The sequence below is a fragment of the Neopelma chrysocephalum genome, unplaced genomic scaffold (assembly GCF_003984885.1).
Source record: "Neopelma chrysocephalum unplaced genomic scaffold, ASM398488v2 Primary Assembly neopelma1_23, whole genome shotgun sequence".
Lineage (NCBI taxonomy): Eukaryota > Metazoa > Chordata > Aves > Passeriformes > Pipridae > Neopelma > Neopelma chrysocephalum.
Genome location: NW_020897691.1, coordinates 10,328,614 through 10,336,943, shown reverse-complemented (window position 1 = coordinate 10,336,943; position 8,330 = coordinate 10,328,614).

Below are 8,330 nucleotides of genomic sequence, written 5' to 3'. Positions count from 1 at the left end.
GGTTACTTGTGCTCACTACTACTGCTTCTTTCACCAGTACAATTTCCCTTCCAAGGCTTGCACCAACATTCCTGTCAACATAGGAGTGTAGAGGACCTTGGCCACCTCCATGCAGGTTGAGGCTTCATGTGATTCTAAAGAGATTGTGTGACTCCGGTATTATAAACACCAAGATTCAAAGGACCAAGACCTTACATCTAGTCCTCTGATAATGCTTGGGTTTTTCCTCCACACTGGCTAACCTCCACATGCATAGTGCTGAGGAGATTTCTTTCACTGACAGAGCACCAAGACTCTTCTATCAAAACTATTTTAACCTTTAAGGAGAGAAGTTTTCTTTGTTTTGCTGACAGCAGTCAGTGACTGAAGATTTTTAGCCTTGGACTGAGCTGAGGCATTGGGTAGATGCAGCATGGGGTAGAGCAAAAGGTCTAATCCAGGAAAACTGAATTCCCATATCCTCACACAGTCACACGAGTATCTAGTGAGAGACCAAGAAGCAAAATTAAGTCTAGGCAAGGGCTTCTCCAGGAGAATTTCGGGTGACATGAGCTCGCTGTTTACAAGAAGGATCTGTCACATGGGAAACATGCTATATGCAAGTCTATACACTTAAAATCAAAGAGGGGACAAAACCACACAGTAAATGGACTGTGGAAGAGGTGAAAGAAAACAACTGATAGAAAGTCATAAGAGCAGATATCTAGCAAAGCCACAAAGAAACTGAGCCTCCATGAGTGTCAGACCAGACTTCTGAACCTGTATCAAGCTGTTGAATCCAAATGTAGACAAGCTAATGACATAGTGAGAGTGCATGAGAAATTAAGTGGAAGAAAGTCTTTCCCTGACAGACAGAAATAGGCACACATCTGACTGCCTTTAGGACCAAGACCGTGGCCTCCATTTTCTTAGGACACTATTACATATGCGTTAACTTGAAAATCCCATAATTTGTTTCCAGTGCAGACAGAAAGGAATAATTAAAAAAAACCAAACAAAACCACAAAGCAAACAAAATCAAGAGAAAAAAAATCCTGCAACCAAATAAATAAATAAACAAACCCACACTGATGATGTATTAATCCTACAAGCATACCTAATGAAATCCATTTCCTATAAGTCTGGGAAACATCAGACTGCACGCCTGATTCCTGACAAACTAGATGACTTTACTACACAGTGAGCACAGCACTGGTCATCATATCTGCCTGACTGAAAAGGCTGTCCTTTAACTGGCCTACATCCTGCAGATTGGCATACAGCAGCTCACGCTATTCCTTCCAAAGGATCTCTGCTTTATGCTCAGGAGTCATATAGCAGTTGGACCAGTTATAGTTCAGAATAAACATGAAACCTACCATCTGCACCCAGCAGTGATCATTCCCAGCCAGCATTTCTGTGTACGGTGACCACAAATGTAGCTAAATCAATACAGCTTTGTTAATAGTGAAACATGTAGGTACCAAACTGCAAAGCTTCTCTTACCTCTGAGCTATTGTTCCTGCTTCTCAAACTATGTTTGTGTAAGGGGAAAAAAAGGGCCAGCATTCCTTCCATTACTGTTGGTGCTACAGTGGGACTTTTTTTTGCAGTGAATAGCAGAAAAGGCTGCCAAAAAATCAGATCTATTGCTACAAGTTTTATGCATATTATCTTTCCCCTCAAATGCCCTGAAATGCAAATGTCTTACAGTTGTTATGCATTTTGTCACATTAACAGTCATAAGTTCCATTTACTTTAGTTTCATGTTGTTATTACGTAAAAAGGCACAATCAAGCAGAGGGCAGGGGGTGCATTTGAAGGGTTGGATGTATTTGCTCTGTAAGCCTTGGTGAGGAGCCTGAACCAGACTAACATAGCTGGAGTGACCTTGCACTCAGATTTATGGAGCAGTTCAGAGGCTGCATAGGCCCATTGCACTAAGCAGAGGCAGACAATGGTTTGGAAGAGGTAGAATGAAGGTAGACTCTTGCTCAGCTATCCCCAGCACAGAAGCAGGCTGGATGCTGTACTGAGTCAGATGTGTAATCTGCATTGCGTAGTGGGCCTGCGCAGGTACTTGTACCAAATGCAAGCTCCAAACTGGTGAGAGGGGGCAATCATCATTAGCATTATTAGAGCAGGTCAACCATCACTAATTACACCGCTACCTTTGGAGTCTAAATGGGCATCGCACTTCAGGAACTGACAATGATTTAGGCATTTACACCTGTCCCAACCTCACTTTAAGACTGGTCTTTATGAAATGATTCAGCAGGACCTTTCTGAGAAAACCATCCATGAACACAGCCAGAATCCAGACCAAATTTTTTCACACGTACCAGGACAGAGCTGAAGGTTCTAGGCTGCAGAGGGGAAACAGCAAGAAGATGAGTGAAGGAGGTTCAGCACAGAACTGGGATAATTCAAATCTGTTTGTTGTGCTGGGCAGGCTTTATACAAAGGAAAAAATGGACCCCTTAAATACAGCTCATCCATCAGAAAGTGTTTACAGGATCTGAGAACAGCACTGCAGTCCAGCTATACAACAGTCACAGCATCCAGTCTCATCACTACCACAGGGAAGGCTCGTGAGAACACCAGCAGTCTGCAGGATTAGAATTAAGAGTTTCTAAAATTAGATCCTTGAACAAAACCAGGATTCCTTAACAAGTCAAAATCTAAGACAGTTTTTAATGTAGCTCTTTGTCTCCATCCCAGTTTCCTAATCACACTTTTGTTCCAGAAACATAACCTGCATGTCATCCAAAGCAGTTGCTGCACTCAGTCTTGAAACACAGACTTGTCTGTTAGAAAGCACTGACTCCACTGCAGACACAGGTAAAGTATCGCTACACAAAGCATCTTAAACAGAAAAAAACAAGATGCATGGACTTGTTCTGAGATACTGCTGGCAAGTTGCACTGTTTAGTTTGTGTAGGAATGCCAAAAATAAAAATTTACTGGCATTCATACAGTATGCAGGGCTTCAATAGTTCTTATTATTTTACCATAATTCTAAAGTCAAAGTTTAAACCATAAAGCAGAGTCTGACATCTTAGGTGGCTTTTCGGCAACGTCAGACCAGACTTCTCACTCCCTGGCACATTCATTCTCTTCCCATAAACCTCTTGAATATATTGGCTGATTTAATCCAAACTTCAGATAACAGTCTCAAAAATAACAAAGTTCCATGTTTGATAAAAGAGATGGCTCTTTAGGGAGAGGACTGGGGTCCACCCAGAACTTTTCATTCTGTTGAGCAGTTTCTACAGAATGTGAGTCTGTTTCTCACAGCCAAAGCATGGCAAGAGATGGATTGTAACAGCAGAGAATTTCAAAATCACACATAAAGATAGCAGAAAATCTAACTGAATTTTTTTAAATCTAAGTACAATAATGCAAACCAACAGGAACCTGGGCTTCATCACCCCTGTGATCAGAGGAATACCTGTTTGGGAACACAGTGCAGGCTCAGGCACTTTGGGCAGGATTTCACATCAGCTCTGCTCCTGTGGATTCCACCAGTTAATAGCATTGCGAGCAGAGATGATGACCATGGTCTCCCGTCTCAAAGTCTTTTCTGCACAGAGGTATAGTTGGTTTGGTTGTGTCTACTCCTTGCTGTTTTGGCGATTGGCAGAGATTACCTTAGCAGTGGTACTTATCTCTTACTTGTCAAATAGAGAGGACTCACAGACCACCCTCCAATCCTATTAGTGCAGTGTCTGTGGGTGAAAAGTCTGTTTCTACACGTTCTCATCCTATTGCTACCGTGAGTGTTGAGATTATGTTATTTCCAACAACCATCATAGCTACTTGGAGTCTATATAACCTGGAGAAGAAGTATCCAGGCAGTTTATTATCATGTTAAATTTTACTATCCTCAGAGCAAAAAAAGTGGTTTTTTCCAAATATTCTTTAATGGAGTTTTCACAAGCACTTCCCTCTCACCATTTCTTGGCATGTAGAAAATATGCGACATTTTTCTCCTAGATTACTTGTATTTGAAACTGACAGTCACTGCAATGTGGGTATAGTGCTGGAGAACCACACAGGTTGTGGGAAAACCACACATTTTAAAAATATTTGCTTTTATGTCCATCTACAGGAAAAAGCATGTGAAAGATTTGTACCCTGTAGGGTACTGTGGAGAATTACACAGTTCTTATTTGGATTCTAATGGTTTCTAATCTTATTACAGAATGTGAGATGCTCTTTTTTTTTTCTTTCCCAAGGTGAAAGTAACACTAGTGAAAACACGTTCCCAACCATTTTATCTCCAGGATAACTTGATGAGACAAGCTCTCAAGAAAGGAAGAGAATTCAGTCTGTTCCAGTCAGAGAGTTCCTCTCTTTCTGCTGAGGTTACCAGTATTCCCCTCAATTCAGGACAAAAATGGCAGCAATATCACTTATGGAAGGAGAGAAAATGCATTACAGCCATCAGCCTACCCCGGTAAGTATATAGAAAAGAAAATTCCAGGCTGTGTCAACTGCATTAACCTTGACTGCAGCAGCACAAACATTAAATTACAGCATTCTCAGTTATGGGACTCTCTTGCTTAAAATTTAGAGTTGCTACTAAAACACAGTAAAAGAGTTAGTGGCAAGTCATTGACACAAAGCCTTACCACATCTCCAAAAGGAATAATGTCCTGCTCCAGTTTTCCCATGTTATGGATTATATTGACTGACATGACTGAAAAGATGACACAGATCATCTCTTAGTACATGTTCCACTTGAAAGAATGTGAAAAAAATCTGTCCTGTTTACCATGTGAATGTCTGCTACAGCATTTCCCATAGGATCAATATTTCTGGGAAAGAGAAATATCCGTGTCCAGAAGTGTTTTGTCAGATAAAAGTTAGATACCAAACAGAAATGGAAGCTCAAGCAAATTCTGCAAGCTCTGTTTTACTGCCACTGAAAGTTAGCAGCAAAGAGAGTAAGATACACAGGTGGGTTCATCTATGACACAGGCTATGCAGGATCAACTAAATTCAGGAAATTGGTAAAAGGTCTTGTAAATGAAAAACCATCTTGATCTCCCTCTGTAGTCCCTTTGTGTCACTTCCTAAACAAGTTCATAATACAGCTTTAGCTTCAAAAGAAAAGCACCAGGATCCCCAAATACATTATTTTAATCTATCCCAACTCCACATAAAGACACCACCTGAAGCACTTCAGAAATCTGTTCTGCACGATAAGCATTACACGGCACTTTTATGAAGCAGAGAGTGATTCTGCATGAGGATCTTATGCAATTCAGGGCAAAACTTACCATGCAGAAAGGCTGGGGAGCTGAGGCTTCAGATCAGCCTCCTTACTTTAGGTTAGCCAGTGGGTGACAGAAGCTTTCCCTATAAGAGTAGCCCATCTTTCATTTTAGTTTTGCCCTCACCTTACCCTCACATGGCACAGTATTTACTTCATTCCAAGCTTTTCAAGTATGTAATACTGCATGAAAATTATTACTCTCAGGGCAGAAAGAAACTCAGGTCTCCTTTGCAAATTCCAGCCCACTAACTCTGTCTTCGGTACACACCCTGTTCTTTGTCCTTTATATGAGCCTTGAAAACATAGCCCTGAAGAATAGTGTTACACTTTTAATTCTTAGTCACTGGGAATTAATTCAGACTGCAGAAATTGAGAATGTAAAAAAGGCTGTAGAGATGGTAGTCTGTTCTACTCATGCAGTCCTCAAAGGTTAAAGGAAAAAAACAGAAATTGCTCTACCAGAAAAGAAAATTTGCAGCACAAAAAGAGCAGAAATAAAAGAAGCAGAAAATTAGGAACTTGCCAATCTTATCAGCAAATTCTATTAATGATGTCAAGGAATTGACTTAAAAGCTTTCATATAGCAACTAGAGAGATCTCTCACAGGATGTTAGTTCTCCTGTATGAAGTTTTCTTTTAAGCTTGCAGTACAGTACCTCTTGCTTTTCTGAGACTGATGGTCTTACAGTCTTGGGATTCACATGCCTTGTGGTGAAGGACAGAAAAAGTCTTCAACTGATGTTTCACCAGCTAGAATGGCAACAATTTCTAAACACTAGGTCAGCTCCCTCTGATGTGTTGGCATTGTGAAGGTTTAGACAAACTCAAAGAAAACTGCTGTCCTCATACATCCAGGAACCAAACTCCATTAGCAGACAACCTGCATTAGCTCCAAGTCCCAGGTCATGTGTAAGTTCTTTAGGTTCTTTTGATGAACTAGACACTTAGTTCATTAATGCTTCTGGTGTATCCCCAGTAAAGGATAGTTAGCTCTGATGGCAATGCTCTGCTGTAGGCGGGAGGAGGGATTTCTGAGAACAATTTCCTTTATTATCCAGGAAAGACAACGCCCAAAGGGAACATATTCTAAATTTTTATGTATTATTTTACACATGGCCCAAGAAAAAGCAACATAAGAAACTAGTATTTATTCCTTGGAAACTTCAGATTTACCATGCTTGTGATTCTAGAGTTGCTAGAACCTTTACTAGTTGTGTGACTTTGAAAACTTTGAAAGGAAGGTAGTATATTGCACGTGCAGCACTGTAAGAGGCTATAGCATGTTTTAATATATTTCGTAACTAATCATGAAAACCACTGAGAACTGCACAAAGATAGACCCAGTTCCCTGGTCAGATACCGAGTCCAAAATGGGCAGTTGTCTGACAACTGGAGCTGAATGAGATAGCTTAAAAGACATGGAGAATTACTCATAGCAATTCCAGCAATCCTGGAACAGGGTCCTGCAAAATGGCTGCAGAATAGGAACTACACAGATGTGGCATCCAAACCCATTTGACATTATCACCTACATAGAAGTCAGTAAAGATTTAAAATAAAATTTGCCACAGTGTTTAATTATAGGGATTTGAATTTTTTTAAGATTATATGTCACTGCAACAGCTCAAAAGCTGTTAAAGATGCAACTCCATATGCCAGCTTGCACTGTAATTTCCTTGTCTTCCCCTCACATCTGGAGAAAATGGAAAGGGAGGTGCTCAGCAGCAGCACACTTGAGAGAATCACAGCCTTGTGATAACTGTCCTCACCTGACAGGGAAATGAACATCACCATATATATTATAAGATGACCACCTGATCGCCTCTACATATATTTTGAATTCTGGACTGCATGTAACTAGGAATATTTCCAAACATGCACAATACCAAAGAAAAAAGAAGTGTTTGGAGGCTTAAATAACTTAAAGAAGCCCCCAAACCACAGAGTGTTGAGCAACTTACACCAGATCATAAGGAAAATCTGTCACAGAACAACTTTATTCCTTCAAGTCCATAAGTAGCATCTTAACAGATGTCCATTGTCTTTCCAAATGTACTGTAAATATTCTTCTCTTCAAGCTTCAGTACATTTCATGTTAAAAAGAAAGGCACACATTGCTAGCCTCTTTCCCATACTAGTCACAAGAGAAAATACATTTTTTTTAACCAGGTTGGGATTTTTTTTGTCACAAGATGTACAATACACCTGATATTGAATATTTTTGCTTTCTGCAAGCAGAAAACAATTTGGACTTCACTAACTGGAAATTAACATTAGTTATCATACCATTTCTCTTCTTAGTAATCAACTTGTCCATCAGCACTAACTTGAAACTACCCATATTCGTCACTCTATCACATTCACCATTCCCAACACTGATGATAAAATTTTCAAAGGCTTCTGACAGACACTGACTTTCATAGGTGCTTCTTGGCTTTTTGGTTTTTTTTTTTTGTGTGTGTGTTTTTTTTCTTTTGGTTGTTTTGGTTTTTTTTATGAGACCTATTTTTTCATTTCCATATGCTTATTAAATAGTGTGTATTAACAACTGATGTTGCTTCTATAAGCAGCAGAAATACTGCTAAAGGAAGAGAAGTAGCTCTACAAAAATCATTTTCTCACCTGTATTGACAAGATTTACAATGCTGTAGAAAAGAAAAACAATTAATTCCAGCTGAATGTTTACAGCTGATGGGATGAAAATCATTTAGCCCTTCCAGCAATGTTACAACCTCCCCCAAAAAAACCATGAAAGAAAAACTTTACCTGGTATTCTTTTCACAGTTCTTGAATCTCAGATTTCTCCTTTCTTTCAGTCTTTTAAACAACAGGCCTTATGTACACATGAACTACCTTCTGAAGCATCTCTCTGTAATTCATTCTTGACCCAGAGACAAAGACCTTCATCTTCATAAGCAACTTCCACGGTACAGGTAGCTCTTCCATAGCACTACTGAAACACACTAAAAAAAACTTTTCTCCCTAATCTTAAAAAGAGAGACTACAGATTGAGGAAGGGGAATTTCTCCTTAGTAATTGTCTTCAGCAAAATAAGTACAACAAAATAATC